Below are 20,135 nucleotides of genomic sequence, written 5' to 3' on the forward strand. Positions count from 1 at the left end.
TTGAGCCATGTTGTCAATGTCTGCCTCTCTCATTTGGCTGGAAGAAAGCAAGTTTAATGTTCACATGTGGTGATCCTGGGCTGCTGGAGTGTGAAAGGGGTGTGAAATGCACTGATTATATTATATGTACAATTAGGATATTTTTTTCTTTTCTTTTATTTTACAAAGGTGAATGTCTAGATTACTACATTTGACTTGAGCTGTAAACAGGTGTTTTTGTAGACATGTAGGCTTTAAAATAAGACAAAATGGTAAAAGCCATGAAAAATCCTAAGCTTAAATGTTCAGTGAAGTTGAGATGTCTGCAGCTGAGGGCAGCTGTGCATTCTTTTCTCTGTGAAATTTACAAAGACTCATTGCTGAGTATGTTTCTATAGAGACAAGCTATCTGAAGGTACAAGCAGCTAATCTTGAGAATTCTGAGTATTCTTTGCTGAGAGAAATGCAATATTTAAAAATTACAATGGCAAGAAGTTCACTGAAAAAAAAATTAAGTTTGAAATTATAGGAAGTGAATAAGAGGTAACCACTTCCCAAGTAGCCTTAATACTTTAATGCAGTTAACAGAACAGTGAACAATTTAGTTTTATACAAAGATAGCCAGTGTAATTGTTCTTGGGGCTAAACATTAATGTTTCCTGAAAGCATACTAGCTGTTTTTCATATCTGGGAGAGAATGAGGGATAAGAAAAGTACAGACAGAAATCAGTTTAAGTGGGAGCACAGGCTGTAGCAAACTCTTTAGCATGGTTAATCTTAATTTTAGGTAAGATAATGGCTGTAGGTACAGCCACCAATTTGAGGCAATTGTTCCCTTATGGAAGGTTAAACTTCATGTTCTGAACATGTACATACTTTTGTGCATTTGTTCCAGGGTAATAGGGGATGGGGTGTTTTGTATTTAGTTTTTTGTTTGAGGGTTTTCATTAAAACAAGAAGCCATGAAAAATGTGACACAAGTTTAAATGGAGATGAGAAAAAACAACTGTATAAAAGATCAGCCTACTAAAAATTAGTGAATGCACGTAACACAAAAGCTGGAAATGCACATTCAAAAAATAAAACTGTCATGTACAGTAGAAGAACAATAGCTTTTTGTCATGATGGCTATGCGGTCCATATTATTCTGGAATCTGAATGGCCTTACGGGTAGAGATAAAAAGGAAATAGTATTGCACTATATTAAGAAATTCAGAATGCAAACAGCAATGCTGCAGGAAACCCATGTGAATTTGACAGACAGAGGAGTTCAGCATGGATATTCAGCAGAATATCAGGGACAGAGGAAAAGGGGAGTAATTATAGTAATTGCTAGAGGGGCTCCATTAGTAATAGATGAGAAAAAAAGACAAAATGATATATTTCAAGTAGTAAGGGGCCATTAGCAATGGGGAGAATTATAATGAGATGTATTTATATTCTACCGAAAACTGCTATTATGTAGTTTAAGAAAATGTTGAGAGAAATAATCAGCTTTCAGCAGGGAATATTATTTATAGGTGAGGACTGGAATTTGATTTGCAATAAAAGAGGGTAGATTTCTGAAGTATTTTATGAAAATGTTTGGTATGGAAGATGTGAATTCAGTAATAGGAACTCAAACAGAATTTACTTATTACTCCCAGAGGTATAATAACTGGGCTACACTAGACAGAAATTTTATTTTCACAGGAACATGTGCATTTAATTGAAAGCTTCAACACATATCCAATAACAATTTCTGATCATGCAAGAATAAAAAACTAAGATAAAAATGCAGGGTAGAAGTAAAAAGGAGACACTGGTGTTTTTCCACCTACCTGTTAAAAAGAGACAACATTTAAGGAATGGTATGACACAAGGGAAATATTGCCAGCCCAGCTAGCTGGAATTTTGTAAATAATTAAATATCATTTGAGTATATTAATATGATTTATATACAAATGTAACAAAAGGAGACACTGCCAGCCCAGCTATCTGGAATTTTGTAAATAGTTATATGTCATTTGTGAATACCACCGTGATGCAACTGCTTGTGTTACCAAATGTATTACAACTATATGTTATGTGTATATAAAACTACTGGTACAGAAGTTTGTGTTGAACAGGGTTTGTACAGTACTGAGCTTCAAGGATGTGTCCACACTGTACCCTATGGAAAAGAACACAAATGCAAATAAACTATATACCTGTGTAAATGTATGTTTTAATAGTAGAAAGTGGAACATACAGAGTTAACTTGCAAAACTTCAAGAAAATAAGTTGAAATTAAACTGTTTTGTGATTGTGTTATAAAAGTTAGTTTCAATGCAGCAAGGACAAAGGATGTCTAGAACTAGGGTGCCTTCTGCATTGTTTTGTAAGTGTTTTATCGTTTTATGTCTTCAACTGTGAACATCTGAAGGCTATGTATTTTCACAAGGAGATGTCAAATACCACAATGAGGTGTTTAGCTTGGGAACTAAGTCAGGTGACAAAATGTGATGTCATCCAAGCTAACCCAGCAGGAATATGTGATATTAATTTAAGAATTCTCTCAGAGAGAGACTGTGGATTTTGTATTTTGGCTTGGACCTAGCAAGAACATCCACTCATCATCATCATCATCATCATCATCATCATCTGCACTTGCTTGCTGTAAGATTTAGGGCACAGTATCTCTCTTAGATATAGATAGGAATATAGTAAAGATTAGTTTAAATGTTTCTGTATTTATTTGAGACTGTCCTGCAATCTTGTCTTAAAATATTTCCTGCGATTTTGAACTCTGAATTTACTATGTTGATTGACTGAGTATTTTCTTGTTCTTATTATTAAATATATTTAAACCTATCTTTGTGGCTGATAATTGTGAGACATATTTAAGCTCTTAAAGTACTTGCATATGTATTTGGTGGCACTGTAGAGGCCACTCCTAAATAGCCTTGCAAGTCTTGGTCAGACTACCATTTGGAGAACAATAACATTACACAGTAGGATTGGGCACCCTTTGTAAGGGCCTCATAGTATCTGATAAGTAGGGGATGTTGGCAGTGGAAACTACCTTATAGTCTGGGCAGAAGGGGGCATAGCTAGTAAACCTGTGCCACGTGTGTGTGCATGTGTGTGTGTGTGTGTGTGTGTGTGTGTGTGTGTGTGTGTGTGTGCTACTTGGGCAGGGACCCGAAGCACTGGTTGGACAGAGAGGGTGATGGAGGCCTTGGCTTGGCCCCTCAGCTGAGATCTTAACCCTATAGCTGCGCCAGTGGGGAGTCTTATTGGGGATCGGGAGAAACCAGCCCCAGACTGACTGTGATCTCTGTGTGCTCTAAAGGGAAATTGCACTTTATTGTGAGTGTACCTATCCTCCCAGTGTGCACGTCCCCTAGCTGTTGCCATTGGTGAGGATTGAGGCTCCTTGATTACTGGCCCAGTGCAGGGGTGTCACAAATGGGTAGCTGAAATTATTTGAGAGCTATTAAGGAAGATAAAAATATCTTCAGAAGTTATAGCTATAGAACAAAACTGGGTCAAAATAAAAGAGAAAGAGAGATGCTTAAGAAGTAAAAGAAATTACTTACAGGAACTGACAAAGGGGAAAGTATTGCAGAATAAAGGAAATATCACCGAACAAGAGGAGGAGCAAATGCAGAGTGCTAAAGAGAAAATAAATGACACCTGAATGAAAAATTGCAGTTAAGCAACTATTTTTGATAGCAAATCCAGAGCACAAAAACTTTTAGCACAGAAACTTAGGCAACAGAACGCCAAGAGAGTTGCCTCCAAACTTAAATAACCTACACCAAGAAAAATAACCAGAGATCCTGTACAGGTTTTAGAGATATTCTAGAAATTTTATGAAAATCTGTATAAAGCAGAGATACATGGAAATCAAGAAGGAATAGAAATGGAAATATTTAAGGAAGACTTAATTATGCCAAAGTTAGACACAGACAAGGCTCAACAACTAATAATTAAAATAGGAGACAATGAGATAAAAACAGTGATGCAAAACCAATTTTCAAAAAAGTCTCCAGAAACAGATATCATTCCTGTGGAAGTTTAGAAATTAGAAGGGAAGAATGACAAAGATCTGAAAGAGTTTGTTTAAGAGTATTTTAAAAGGAAGGGAAGCACTGACATCTTAGAATAAAGCTGTGGTGGCTGTGTTACCTAAAGATGAAAAAGACCCTCAGTCTCACTGACTTATAGACCCATTTCAATTTTAAACCATGATTATAAAGTGTTTCTGTTTATACTAGCTAAAAGAGTGGCAAAGGTGTTGACAAAATTGATAGATAAGGATCAGTGTGGTTTTGTGGAGGGGAGACACACATTTGACAACATTAATAGGTAATAATGTAAGATAAATGATAATCCAGATGGAAGCAGAATGTAAGAAAATCCCTCTGCTGTTGGTGGGTCTTGATCAGTAGGGCACTGGAAGCATATGCATTCCCTGAAAAAATAATAAGGTTAATTAGAAAGATATATGAAGGACTGAAAGTAAGAAGTAAAGTGAGAGTTTCTCTCAGATAAGCTGTGTTTGAACAGAGGAACTAGGAAGGGGTGTCCTCTTTCACCTTTGTTATTTGCTTTATATTTAGAGCCATTGGTAAAGAAAATAAGGCACTCAGAAATACAAGGATATAACTGGTATAGTAACCAATCAAGAAAAGTTGGCTTTATTTGCAGAAAATATTATTCTCAATCTGACAAAACCAGAAAAGGACATCTCAGTGTTGTGGAACTTTGTGAGACATTTATGTCTTTTCAGGATATAAAATTAATGAGGATGAAACAAAGGCTATAGCCATAAATTATGCACCCACACACAAATTAATTCAGTAATCCCCATATTTATGCAGACATGATAAGATGAAGTATTTAGGAGTATGAATTAAAAAAAAGGCTTTGTTATTGCAGCCTAGGATGTAGGAAGAGACTACACAAAAGAGAATACAAACATTTAGAAACTGGAAACTCTTATTTCAACATACAAGCAGTGAAAAAGTTTATAGTCTCTTTAGACTTGTATGCAGGTCAGGCATACTTTTATCAACCTGAAAAGTTGTAGACAAGAATTAATAAAGAATGGAAGGAATTTATTTGGGAGGAAAATAAATGACAAGAGTTAACTGGGATAAGCGGATCCTTCCAATAGAACAAGATAGTTTAGGTTTCCCTCATTTGAAGGGATATTTTAGATCTGCACAGTTAAGGCTCAGTTACATAACACAAGCAGACAGTTGTAATTCTAAGTGGAAAGGGATAATGGTGAAGTAAGGAAGAAGTTCAAGAAATACAGACAGAGTGGGATTTTGGATGCAGATCCTTAAGGAGAATATTAATAACAGCAACCGTACAGAATAGTATATTCATAAAGTAGCAGAAAGTATTCTAAGAACTATGCCAATACAAGAATGGAGAAAGGAGATTTTGCCAACAGAGATGACTGCAAGCAGGAGTACAGAAAATAGGTAAGAGGGGACTGGAATTTAATGGAGAACCCTGGGAAAGGAACCAAGATATTGGGAACAAATAACTCAAACAGGAAGGGTAACAGAGTGGGATGGTGCCAATAAGACATTTGGATTGCAGGCTAGAGACTACCTTCCCTATGAGGGCTTGATCTCCGAGTACAGGCAAAAAGAAAGGGATACAGGAATTTTGAGTAAAAGACCTGTTCTGGTACAGTTTTTAGTTGAATCTAGAAAAGAAGCAGCTGTTAAAAAGTGATAATTACTAGGGCATATAAAATATTGCATGATAACTATAAGAATCAGAGGAGGTTAGAAAAGACTGGGAAGAGAGACTGGGAAAGCAATTTACAAGAAAACAATGGAAAGACCCCAAGTATGCAACCAACTTCAGATGGTTTAGGATCTTTCTTTGGAATGTTTGCATAGGCAATTTTATACCCCAAGCAGACTTCAAAAGAGTTTTCCTTAGGTAGACTGCAAATGTTGGAGGTATGATGGTGAAGAAAGAGGTAACTAGGAACATTTGTTTTAGGGGTGTGATGAGTTAGTAAATTTAAAAAATTCCTCACAGAGAACAATATCAGAAATACTGGGTGATCAAATGGTTTTAAGTAAGTAAAATATTTTGTTGAGCTCTGATACAGAATCTGAATTGTGTAAACATAGTAAGGCCTTATAAACTTTAACTTTGTTGGTTGCCAAAAAAGCAATTACTGCAAAAATGCAACTCAAAGTGAAATAAAATTCAGAGGTATTGAATATTATAAAAGAGATAAAAGAACTGAAGAGGAATCTTTAGAAAAGGGAAAGAGCAAATTATATAGAAATAAATGGAAACTGTGGGAACAATACAGGCAGAATAATGTTCAGGAGGAGGAGGAGTGAGATTTATGGAAAGGCAGGAATTCAACTTTTTTTGTACTGTTGGACTGATGATAGCAGCAAAGAAAATATGTGTGATGTATATTGTATTTAAATGGAAATGTTAAAATGGTTCATTTTCTTTCCTTTTAATGTATGTTTGCCTATGTCTTAAGTGATAATTTAATCAAGGTGTTAAAGAATGTACTGGTTCTCGGTTTGGAAATAATTGTAAAAATTTTCTTTTTTAAAGCATTGATATATACATTAAAATATAACATACGTGCATTATACGTTCCATATCAGTTACATTTTTCAAATTTCAATGTAAACTGTTCACCATGTGCTCTTGTAGGTGCTAACATCTTACAAAGATTACAGTTATGTAAATTTGTTACATCTTTTTATGTGACAATTAAAATAAGTTTGGCTTTTTAAATTACAACCTGCCATGAACTCATGTACTACAAAGCATCACTGAAGTAAATGTTAGAATGAAGTACAGAGATGCAAAATGCAATACTGATTCTATCAACTTTTTGTAAGTATAACCAGGATAAATGTAAATGTTTTAAGTTAAGTATAACACTTACATATATATTTTATAGCTTTGGCAATCAATATGATTTGCTGTTTTGTAAACATTTATGTAAATATGATTGCATAGGTCTATTTTGTACTAGAATTCTTGTCAAACTTTTAAACAGTAATACTTATTTACTGCATGCCTTATATTAATATTGATTGTGTTTTCACGTGTATGGTAAACTAGTACTACCTTGTAATTTTTTTCAAATAAATAAATTAAAAAAATTAATAAATATAAATATGTTCATACCTTACCGGGTGATCTTATACGAGTATTCTCCTTGATTCTCAGAATTTAGCTTTTTTTCTAAAAAGCTCCACATCTGTGGATACAGACACATGCAATTAATAATCCATGGTTACATAAGCAGCACATTCTCATAGCCCACCAGGTCATCCCATGCCACTAGCAAGAATGTTTTCTGCAAATCAAATAATAATAGATATATAATATAATATAATATAATATAATATAATAGATTTAATGCTAAAGTATTAAAAAGGGATGCAAAACATATGGTCATGTGAGATGCACAAAACTCACAAAGCATAAAATGGCAGAAGACCATTCTTCCATGAAGGTAGAAAACATTACTGGCCAATTAAGAATGGTCCTTTAATAAAACCAAATAACACAATAAAAACATATTTGTAGTACATAGAGTGTATTGTTTATCCTCCAAAATCAAGAAAAACACAACTTTGTCATGCGCTTCTCTAAAATCTAAACAATACAAAAGTTTTGTTGTGCACAATATCATTTTGTGGTCTCTTGCTACAGCATACACAGTGACCACCACAGAACTAAGGCGAGAAGCTAAAACAGTACATAGAGTGTATTGTTTATCCTCCAAAATCAAGAAAAACACAACTTTGTCATGCGCTTCTCTAAAATCTAAACAATACAAAAGTTTTGTTGCGCACAATATCATGCTGTGGTCTCTTGCTACAGCATACACAGTGACCACCACAGAACTAAGGCGAGAAGCTAAAACAGTTATTAAAAGCTGTAAAACACTCCTTGCTGCCATACAAAAAGGCAAACTGTAGTGCTGAATTAATGCTGTAGACCAACAGAATTACAGTTAGCTTCCAGATACCACTGTAAATACACTAAATGTTTTATGACTTTCAAAGCTATAAAACCCATCATGCTCCTAAGCTATTTTTTCTGTAAGTGACAGAGCACTGGAGCAGCAGTAGCTCCATGAACTACAAAAATGTTTGTCTTTTTGTATTATAACTAAGTAGCTGTGAGCTCTTGACGGGATTGTTAAGATTCGACTTTTGAACATTGTTCTCAAGATCAATTTCTTGACACCCTTGTCTCAAATACAAATTGTAAGAATTCAGCTACAACAGTTAACACCTTGGTGAAAACTCTAGTGTTAGAACACAGCCCAAACGGTTACACTGCACTGGAAGAGATGCCAACCTACAGCAAACTGTAAGTCTATGTAGACCACCAAACAATCATGTCCCATAAGGTGTCCATCAAGTATAGTGATAGCATGCATAGACTTTTTTAAGAAGCAAATGCTTGATTGGCTGCAAGGTGACAATCCAAAACAGTATGAAACAAATCCACCGGATGAAGTCTAAAAGGTACAGAATGAGGCAAATACTGTCCATGCCTACCGGGCCTACAAAGAGATGGAAGTAACTTCCCAGCCATCTACAAAAACACAGATCATTTATAACCTCTCTCAGCGATACAGTCTGGGCTGGCTTGTGCCAAGAACTCCAATGAACTACACTAATCTACCAATGGACCTCTTTCTAGGGAAAGACTGATGATCTCTGGAACATGACTGAAGATTACATCTAAAGCCAACTGTGCCTTGTAATGCTTGTCCAGTCTGGGGACAAACCTCATAAAAACTGCTCCTGCAACAGCCCCTACTAAAAGTCAGGACTGATACTGGGAACCAAGGGAGCTGTCCTCATGGACAACTTTGCTGGCATCAGAAGGGACAAGGCCATATGAAACTTGAAGACTTGCCTCGATGACAGTGGAGGTTGGAGCTAGCCAGGTCTAGAAAAGGAAGTAGAGGAAAAGAAGAGGGTCCAAGGCCCTGTTTTCTCCTCTAGAGTTTGTAAACCAGGCCTTGGGCTTGTTGGTCATACAGCACTTATTTGTCATTTGATAACTGGGAAAGTATAATTAAGCCAATGGCCCATTTTCAGTGAAGGCTCGGGGAGAATATTTAAACAGTAGCTGAGTGACTATAAGCAAGAGGAGAACACCCTGCAATAGATCAAATATTTTGCAATGAGTTGGGGAGAAACGTTCAACAAAAACACACAAAAAATTTCACAGTAGCTGATAAGTAATTATATACTAGGGAAGAAAATCCTCACAACAGATAAAAACACAAAGTGAAATACATTTACAAACAGCAAATACCATGTCCTGGAACTAAAATACTCCACAGCTGCTAAACGTAAAAAGTACAAAAAAACAAGCAAGAGGTACACCGTCAAGTCTTTAATAAACGAACAGATAGATGAACCGCAAAGCTTTCAAGCAAAGCTCTTTTTCAATGCATACTCAACATACTAAGAAATAGTCACTTTTAAATGAATGGCCATCCAATCAAAATACTGTTAGGCATAGAGACATAGTCACATGTTAAAATCACTTAAAAAATAAGTCTTATGACAATAACATTTAAAAAACATATAAAATATGTATAAACATATCGGTCACACAGATAATGACAAAGAAGGTCACATAAAAATATACACAAAATATTGAATATATACATATGGCCCGGTTTAAATACAATCATATAGGTTTTAAACTATTCTGACTATTAAGGCCTAGACTATTATCTGCTCTAAAATAATCTATCCATTTACATTCTGGTAACTCAGTAAGAAGTTTAATGTCAACCCCATGTTTTCCTACATACACTACCTGAATAACACGAAATTTAAAACTATGGGTACTTCCCATCAATTGAATATGCTTATACAATGCATTAGTTTCAACTCCTCTATGCATCTCTAACAACTATGGACATATCCTTTGTTTTAACTTCAAATTAGTTTTTCCTATATAAAAACAATCACAGGCTACACAGTTAGCAAAGTATACTACATTTTCTGTTTGACATGTGGCATAAGCCCTAAATTCAAGCTTCAATTTAGAAATAAGGTGCAAAAATGTAACATCTGTATTCACTTCACTACAGTAGATACAATTATAGCAAGGATGTGTCCCTTTAGTAGATACAGATTTATTGTTGGAACGCATATCTAAGAGTATGCATCCAGGTTCCACATTTAAGAGCATAGTATATAGTCAATTTCTGCAGGCCAGTACATTGAATACTAAAGACAAAGAGCTCTGTCAAGAGATGGATAATATAACAACAGATTTTCAATGCAGAGGTTATAATGAGAATCTACTAAGTGAAATGAGATATATAACTATGAATAAACGTGAAGACGTAGAAAAAACATTTTTAAGATTTGCTAATGTGAATTGTAATGACAATATTAATAGGAATGTTATACCTCAAAATAGATCTGTCAGACATTTGATGAAGTATAATAGACAAACACAATCAATAAAACAGATTATTAAAAGGAATTGTCCCATTTTATTGTATAATTAGGAGGTTAAGGATATACTGGGTGAAAAACCTGTTTGTATATAAAAGAGGAAAAAAATTTGAAGCGGTTATGTTAGAAAGATATGCATTCCAACAATAAATCTGTAGCGGTTTCTACTAAAGGGACACATCCATGCTATAACTGTATCTACTGTAATGAAATGAATACAGATGTTACATTGGAGCACCCTATTTCTAAACTAAAGTTTGAATTTAGGGCTTATGCCAATGTCAAACAGAAAATGTGTTATATTTTGCTGGGTCTATATCATAATGACGAATGCTGACAAGTTTGAAGCACTAAATTTCGAACTTGAAAGTTCAAAGTGTAAAAACATTGAAACTTATAACGGAGATCGCCATAGAATGCGGGTAGGGAAGATTTCCCTTTACTGCACTGTAGTGCGATCTCGGAGTTGGTATATTTAAAGTAGTGGGGGTGCAGGGGGACTTGCCCTCTTGCATAGAGCGTTTTTTTTTGTTTGTTTGTTTTGGGTTTTGAGTGTTTTTTTTTAACATTTCAAAAAGTTTTTAGACTTCGAACTTTCAAGGTCGAAGTTTGAAGCTTCGAAGTTGTCAGCATTCGACAATCTGATATAGACCCTATTTTGTTAACTGTGTAGCCTGTAATTGTTTTTATATAGGAAAAACTAATCTGAAGTTAAAACAAAGGATATGTTCACACTTGTCAGAGAGACATAGAGGAGTTGAAAATAATACTTTGTATAATGCATATTCAACTGATGGGAAGTACTCATAGTTTTAAATTTTGTGTTATTCAGGCAGTGTATGCAGGGAAATATGGGGGTGACATTAAACTTCTTACCGAGTTAGCAGAATGTAAATGGATAGATTATTTTAGAGTAGATAATAGTCCTAGACTTAATACTCAGAATAGTTTAAAACCTATACTTAAGTATAAACATAATTGTATTTAAACCAGGCTGTATGTATGTACTTATTGTATATATTTTTATATGACCTTCTTTGTCATTACCTGTGTGGCTGATATGTTTATACATACTTTATATATTTTTTAAATGTTACTGTCATATGACTTGTTTTTAAGTGATTTTAACATGTGACTATGTCTCTATGCCTAACAGGATTTTGATTGGATGGACATTCAATTAAATGTGACTGTTTGTTAATATGTTCAATACGCATTGAAAAAGAGTTTTTCTCAAAAGCTTTACAGTTTATCTGTCTGCTCATTTATTAAAGACTCAAAGGTGTACTCCTTGCTTGTTTTGTCGTACTTGAAATACATTTATAGAAATAATAAAAATGCAACATGTACTGCAAGTAGCACGCAACACTGCAGAAGTGGATAACGTATGTCAAGCAAACTAATGCACAGTTATTCATGCATTATTAGAAATATAGTCAATATTTTGGGGTTGAAAGATAATAGATTATTCTGCTGCCGAAATAGAGCGAGGAACAGAAAGAGATGAGGAAGAGTAATGAGCAGCAGGGAGAATTAAGGGCATGCCGACAGAATTATTAGAAAGATGACAGTGTTATGCAACGACACAAGACAGGAAAATAAATAGTAGCAAGTGTTGGCTGAAGCGGTAGAAGAGCATATATTAGTGGTATGGTATCATTAAAATCAGAGCTTCTTTTGACATTAGGGAATTTAGAGTGAGGAGGTGGTTTATTTCCACCAAGGACTGGCCATCCAAAATCGTAGATCTTATTCTCGAGTTTTCCTTCAAAGAGAATAACTTCAGCCATATTGTCCTGCAGAAGCACACACACCCAACCCTGCAACCTGAGCATACCTCTCAACTCTCCAGATTTTCGCAGAATGTCCAGATATTTAGTTATTTTTGGTCTATTCCTCACAAAACTTGTGGTTTTCTGGCAAATCATTGGGATGATCTGAGGACTGAAGTCACTAAATAAGGAAATTCATTTGAGTTTTAGACTTAAAATCCTTTAGAAAATTTATGTTAAATCAAATCCTGTTATTTTTAACAACTTTCTAAGTTTATAAGAGTAATATTTAAAATATGTTCCTATTTTTGGGCATTTGTCCCCCCATCTTGTCTGGCTTTGTCCAGATTTCTAGCAGTAAGAGGTTGAGAGGTATGAACACAAGCTTAAATGTTCTCATAGACAAATGTGATATCTCACAGTGGAACCAATAAACGTGAAGCCTTTCCTTGAACCAGCATGCAGGAAGTTATCAAATTTATCCACAGCTGAACTAAGCAGAAGGGAACAGAACTAGAACAGGGGAATAAAAAGCTGAAGACCTCAAGCCCCAACACTGCAGAGGGGTAAACTGGCATGTCTCTTATGCTTACAGATCTAAATTTCTTGTCTAGGAGCAAGGTAACAAAAAGTTGTGGTTTCTGAGATCTGTGCTTAGATAGAAAGATCACAAAAGAGGCGACATTTAGGATTTTTAGTGAGATGCTCGGCCCACCTAGGCGACAGCTTTTCAGGACAGTAGGAGTACAGTCAGAATACTTTCAGATGGCAAACCTGAACCAATGAATCCAAGGGCAAAATAACCCAAGGGCTTTCAGGCTTATTCCACAAAAACTCTATTAAGCACATTCAGGGTAAAGGGATAAGAATTCAAGGCTAGCTTAAGTAAGATGAGTCATCTACTGAAGAGATATACTCACTGTCTTTGTTTGTCTCAAAGACAGAGACCTCATCATCTTCCAAATCCTCAAGAGGACCTGAAGGATGAAGTAGTACTATGGACACCAGAAACCAGTAGGCGTGAGCTTGCACCTACATGTAAGCATGTGATGGACTGGTGTTGAGAGATTGAACCAGCATCAGATTACATGGCAGCAAGTGAGAGGGATAAGATACTGTGGCATGTATGCTATTCAGGATGAACTCCCTAATGGTATGTTCTTGCAACCACAGCTGAAGCTCCCACCAAATAAAGAGATGCTTGATGTCAAAGACCTGAAATATGAGCCCTAGGACAAGATTACCAGATGAATCCTTCTCAATTTGGGCCAGGAGGAACTGTCCCTAGGAGGTCAGTCCCCAGTTCACAGTACACCTGGTCTTTGGCTGACTGGATGTTTCTTTGATGACTGGCCTGGCCCCAGAAATTAATCTCTATGGGCTCCAGTTGTTCACTGGAGGCAGAGAGGTGAAAAAAGACTGGTAAACATGTCCCAGAATGAAAACCAAGAAGCTCACTCTACCCCATATACAAATGTCCTAAACGAAGCCCAAAAAATGGTTACAGTAAGTCCATAAAATGTAGCTCAGATTTGGACCTGCTCAAGAAGTGTTTATCAGTGTGGCACTACTGGGATTACATCTGGGGCTGTGTGGAGGCTACTCTGCAGGCTTACATGTAAAGAGCACTTGACTGCCTCCATTTTCTTAAAGTCAGACAATAACTTTGTCCTCTTCAGTGTTTAATAGCCAGGTTGAACCTGTGGAACTTGTGGCAGCTGCCAGCAATATGTGCTTCAAGTGCAGAGAATACAGAAAATGTATGTGTTTTTTTGGCTGGTAATTTAATGGATATATACACACTCATTGTGATGTTTAGGCAGGTAAATGCAGGACTTCACCAATGACAGCAAGGATTCAAACTGCACAAGTGGCAAAATAAATGTGGAGCCCAATGACATACTTGCTTAAATAGTCTATATGTATTATGTCATGGCATGTACTGGCATACCTCTCAGCCTCTAAGCACAAGAAATCTGGATAAAGCCAAAAATATTGGTGAGGCAAAAGCCGAAAATCAAGAAGCAATTTTAAATATTACTCATACACTTAGAAAGTTGCTACAATAACACATTTTGCATTAGGAAGGATTTTGTGAAGGATATGAAGTTTGAAATTCAGAAAGTGTGCTATTACTGACTGCAATACTTAATGATTTGCTAGAAAACCATATATTTTATGAGAGACAGACCAACAATATGAAGCAAAAATTTGAACATGTGAAATTCTGGACAGTTGAGAGGTATGTGTATTGGTACAGGCACATGGGCATTCCAGAATGTCAGATTTCACAGAAAACAATGCTGAATTCAAAATAGATTTGGAAATATATAGCAGCTGGTATCCAAACTTGCTACAGCTGATACATGAAAAAAGTCACTGTTATAATAAAAATCATCATTAAAGAGATGTTCTCTTTCTAAGACTATTATTGTACTACAACATCATCCATGGAAAAAGCTGCATTATTTGCAGGTCTATCTGCTGAAACTGTCGAAAACACATAACTAGCTAAAAACTGTGCAGAAGTGATATACAGCAACCTCAAACAATTTTTACAAGATTAACAAAGGGTCAGATTCCAAAACACTGTACTAGCCCTATACAGTTGCAAAGTAAAATCAACATAGCATATTACTAAGCAATTCACAGGCACTTAGTCATCATCTTCTTTCACACTGCAGAGCCTAAGGTCACTACATCCGACCCCTATTCTGCAGGTGCTCTGCCACAAAGCCCAACTCCCCAAATGTTTTAATTGAAAATTCTGTTGTTCAATGTAAGCAAATTTAACTTGAAGGACATTGTTGTGTATTAACTTCAGCTAGTCAAATACATGGCTTTAACATCCCCCCAGAGAGAATACTCCTTGCACTTTAAGGACCACTGTCCTTTCTCTTGATCAACAGATTACACAGTGTATGTCAGTTAGTACGTCTCCCTAGTTGCCATGTTTCTGCATTCAGGAAATTAAAGAAAACCTGTTCCACTTTATACCTCTCTGTTAATTGCTTTGTATTGGCTATTAAATGATTACTCACTGTTATAATTTGACCTGAGGGTGGCAGCCCACTACAATCTGCTTCACTGCCCTACCTTCAATTCCACCCCCTCTTACCCTACAATTATACTTCTTACATTATACTTCCCACATACATATTTCACTTGTGACTCTTATTCCCTACGTCTCCCAAAACCTTACTACCATCATGCAAACACTCCTGTTTCTTTTTACCAAATTTCCAACTTCCATTTAACCTTTTAGCCCATTCTCAACTCCCTTTCTTTCTTCCATACTGCTTTAAACTATATTCATTCATAGTTACACCCCGAACAGCAGCCATCTCTTCTACATTGTATATTCTACTTTTCTCAAATAAAACCTCACTTTTTGTATTATATCTACATCCTTGTACTCCATCCTTTTAAACCCCTCTATTCCTTACATTCTAGAGAAGGCACTAAGACAACACTCTTCCTTTACAGAAAATACATCTTTCCTACCTACCTTATATCAGGGGAAAAATGGAAGAAGCTTTAAACAGATATTCAGATAAGGTGATAAAAGTGGAAAACTCAAGAGAATGAAATAAAAAAAGACTGGCTGAATATGAGACTGTACAAGAACAGAGGTTTCAAAAAAATAATAGAATTTGAGGACAGAGCATGTAAGGGAAAACCTGAGATTTTCTGCTGTACCCAAGAGGCTGGAAGGAACAGACTGTATTAATTTTATGAAAGTACAAATAAGCAACTGAACTGGTATTCCACAACAGGAATTGTTAATTGAAAGGGCACATTGTGTGCATGCTCCAAACCTGGCTATGAGAAAACAACCTAGACCTTTAATAGTAAAGATGAAATATTACCAGCGGAAGAAGTTGATTCTGACAAAACTGTGGCAGAAGGAACAAAATACTAAAAGTGGGAGACAGCAGAGTGTTTGTAGAGAATGACTACTCATACACCAAGCAGAAGAGGAGTACATTTAGCCCATTATTCAGGGAATGTGAAGAAGCAGGTGTAAGTTTCAAACTGCTATACTCAGCTATCTTCAAAATATTTTTCCTTGGAGGAACATAGTCATTTTTTGATGAAGTACATGCTAAGACAGAAATACAAAAGTTTGTCCAAACAAAAGTTAGCTGTGAAACAGAAGGAGATTCTGCTTCTTGCTCTTATGGTAATAAACACCACAAAGAGACTGTGCCATTTAAACATTTTCCAGTATTTCAATGGAAAATGCTTGAGAGAGGGAAAAAAATCACCAGAGTTGACCAGAAATTTTGAGAGTACTTTGGAAATGAGGCAGGGATTGGAAGAAGCAGATGAATAGGAATAGAATAAGAAAATCTGGAAATGTTAGTCCGAACGCCTGAGGAATCAGGCAAATCGAAATTTGCAGAACCCAGTAGAGGGGTGGAAGCAGAGTGGTTATTACTCCAAAGGGAGGTCTTGGAACAACAAACAGTCCAAGAGGTGGAAATAAATATATATCCTGATGTATGGTTAAATAATATTAATAGTGAAGCATGGATAGAGGAAGGGGGATTAGTTTGTCAGATGATAAAACAGAATGGTTTTACCATTTATAATTATTCTGATTTGGATTTAAGTGAAGAATATTTCACGTTGTTAAAGAAGAGTATGTCATTTGTTCCGAGTTCACATATGAATGTTGCTAGAACTTTAGCTAACTTAAAAATGTATACTAGGCAAATGAATCTAAAGATGTTTTTTAAAGATAGAAATGTGCAATGGACGGAGAACAAAGCCCTGACTCGTAAAAGTACGTTTGTACCACCAAGTAATGTTGAAATAGATATGTTTGAAAGAATGTGCGAAAAACAGATTCGTACATTGGCTATCAATAGTGGCAAAAATAATCAAGATAAAACTAAAAATACAACAACATATAATAGGACAAAGAATGAAAATAATTTATTAAGGTCTTTAGCTAAAAATAAGAATCTAAGAACAATGACCCCCAATAAGGGAGGGGGCATTATTATGCCTTATATCGATTATGTTATAAGAATGGAGAAAATACTAAATGATGAATTAACTTATGCAAGAGCATCAAGGCATGAACTGAATAAGGCATATTCTTGGGTAGACATAATTTTAAATCACAGATGTTTCTTGAAGGACAAATCAAAGAAAAAGAAAAATAATTTCTAACAGTGGAAAAGTGGGTTCTGCCAACAATTTTTGGTATCCCCAAAACAAATAAATCTATTGCGGATCCATCTTTTAGGCCGATTGTTTCTGCAAGGGGATCTAAAACTGAACCCATATCAGCTTGGTTTGATGATAAGTTAAAGCATTTGTTCAATAAAGTTGACCATATAATTAAGAATTCTTGGCACTGTTTGAGTAGATTGTTAAAATTTAGAAATGTCAATGAATTTAAATATAGTTTTTTGACAACTGATGTAGTCAATTTATTTTCTGTAATTCCACATGATAGAGGTATTGAAATGTTTCAAAATAGTATTATCAATTTGGGGGTTTCTGACATGGCTTTAGTCCGAGTATTAGTTTATTTTATAGGGATTAGTTTTAAAAAATAATTTTCTCATGTTTGAAGGTGAAAATTTTCATCAAATTTCCGGAGTGGCGATGGGGGCAAGATGTGTCCCCATCTTTGCAAACTTAGTGTTACTTGACTGGGAAAATGAATTTATTTTGAAAACAGAATATAATGAGAGAATTTTGTCCTATAGCAGATTCCTTGACGATATATTAATTTTGTGGAAAGGGGATAAAATGAAGCTGATCAATTTGTGAAATATCTGAACGGAACTACTGACTTCTTGAAGTTTACTAGTACCTGGAATAAAGACTGTACTAACTACCTAGATATTAGTTTATCGAATAAGGTGGAAAATTTAGAAAGTACAATATATAGGAAGGCTTCATACTCAAATACTTTGTTAAATTTTGACAGTAATCATCCACACCATCAAAAACGTAGTGTAGTTAAAGGACAGATGGTACGACTTTCAAGAATAATTAGTAGTGATGAAGTCTTCCATACAGAAATTTATAAACTTATAGGTATGTTCCTGGAGAGGGGTTACCCTATCAAAAAAAAAGTTATTAAGAAAAGGGAACAAACATTTGCACCTATTTTATTGTTTGATTGGCAGTCTAAGGATAAAAATAAACATTTGTTGCAAGAGAGTAACATGACTAGTGCCATGGTTTTGGAATATAATGATAGTAATTCCAAGATTGTTAACATTATAAACCAATGCTGAGAACTATGTTTACACCGGGATATGTTACTAATTCTTGGAAAAAAGCCCCAAATAGTTTTTAGTAGGGGGAGAAATATAAAAAATATGTTAGAAGCTAAAGTAAATAAACTAACATATAAATCCAATATGTCGAAATGTGAGCATTGCAAATTTTGCAGATACATAAATGATGGACCTTATGTTTTCATTCAAGGTAGTGACATTTCTATTTCATGCCCTGGTAGGGTTAATTGCAACACGACACATGTGGTATATGTGGCTACTTGCCTATCCTGTCCAAGCTTCTATGTGGGTAAAACCATCCGGAGACTGAGGGACAGGATAGGTGAACATGTAAGGGCTATAAGGAATAAAGATGTACATAATGCTCTTTTTACACATTCGGAAAGATGTATCAATTTTAAAAAGTTTGTGTTTTTTGTGATTGATAGAGTTTTTAAGAAGGAATATGGAGGTGATATTGATTTGTTACTGGAAAGTAAAGAATCCCTCTGGCAACTGAAGTTAAAAGCTTCCATGGAACCTGGCTTGAATGATTTTATTTCTATCAAGCCATTTTTGAAAATTAGACATAACTAAATTGCTTGACATGTCTATTTTTCAATATTTATGAAGTTTGTATAATGCACTTTTAAAATAATTTTAAATAGATTTTGTATTTTGTTTAGTGAAATTTAAGAATAGAAAGTATTTTGAATATAATGTCTAAATTTGTGTGTAATTCTAAGATTAATAGGTTTTTGAAAAAGGTACTGTCTTTTTAAAAGTTTGAGCACCAAAAAGGGTGGGTAGGTGTTTGGGCATTGTAACAATATTCAGTAGTATCTAACTTGTTTGGGGAGAATGTCTGAACAACTCTGAAGATGCCTTTGGACTATTTGGCAAAAGCGCTTAGTTGTTTGAATTGAAAGTTGTTCGAATTGCAATAAACAAACAGTTAACTGCTCTGGTTTCGGTATTTGTTTTTATTTTTTTCTAAATATTAGAATTTCTTGGACTTTGTTAAACTTGTAGGGGACTCTAAAGCATATGCTCTACTTCATGTCATTAACATTTGGAGATTAAAAATTTGACAAATGTCAGATTACAAAGCAATAATTATATTTGTGAAACATGACAGATCAAGAAAATTTGGAAATATTGGGCCTTTTTGGACTATGTTAAACTTGTAGGGGCCTCTAAAGCATATGCCCTATTTCACGTCATTAATGTTCAGAAAAATACTCAGGACTGGGGGAAGAAGAGAGAGAAACTAAACTGTAAGTAAACACATTTTTTTCTTAATAGTACTATTTAAATGGTACATGATATTCTTTTCATGTTATAAAGTAAAGTTTTTTTCAGGTTATTTAAGTGTAATGGGGATACTAATGTAACTAGGTGCTCCTGTTTTTTTTTTTTTTTTTTTTTTTTTTTTTTTGTTTATTTTCTCCCTTCTCTCTTTCTCGCTGTTCAGTTTTAAGAAAATTGGGCAATGCAATGTAAAAAAATCTGATTAAAAGAACATGCCAAAAGAAAAATTAATGTGTCTTTCCTCATTCTTGCATAGGAGAAGGACTGGTTTAAGGCCATTAGCTTAATCTAGTAAGAAGTTTTATGAGAAAACAAGGAAATGAAAAAGAACATTGAGTATTATAAGT

The 20,135-nt window shown here is 35.1% G+C and overlaps 1 protein-coding gene across 6 annotated transcripts in view; it reads right to left on the reverse strand.

The window, feature by feature from the left end:
- LOC122805679 (zinc finger protein 501-like) overlaps positions 1-20,135 on the reverse strand; it is an 84,013-nt gene that overhangs the window by 31,511 nt on the left and 32,367 nt on the right. For 4 of the 6 annotated variants that reach the window (XM_044076022.1, XM_044076021.1, XM_044076019.1 and 1 more), the window contains exon 2: positions 7,141-7,213. The exons of the other annotated variants lie outside the window; for them this stretch is intronic. The gene's annotated coding sequence lies outside the window, so the exon portion shown is untranslated. The remainder of the gene's footprint in view (positions 1-7,140; positions 7,214-20,135) is intronic. 6 annotated transcript variants of the gene reach the window in all.

Source organism: Protopterus annectens, chromosome 6.part1 (genome assembly GCF_019279795.1).
Source record: "Protopterus annectens isolate FY-2018-M chromosome 6.part1, PAN1.0, whole genome shotgun sequence".
Lineage (NCBI taxonomy): Eukaryota > Metazoa > Chordata > Ceratodontiformes > Protopteridae > Protopterus > Protopterus annectens.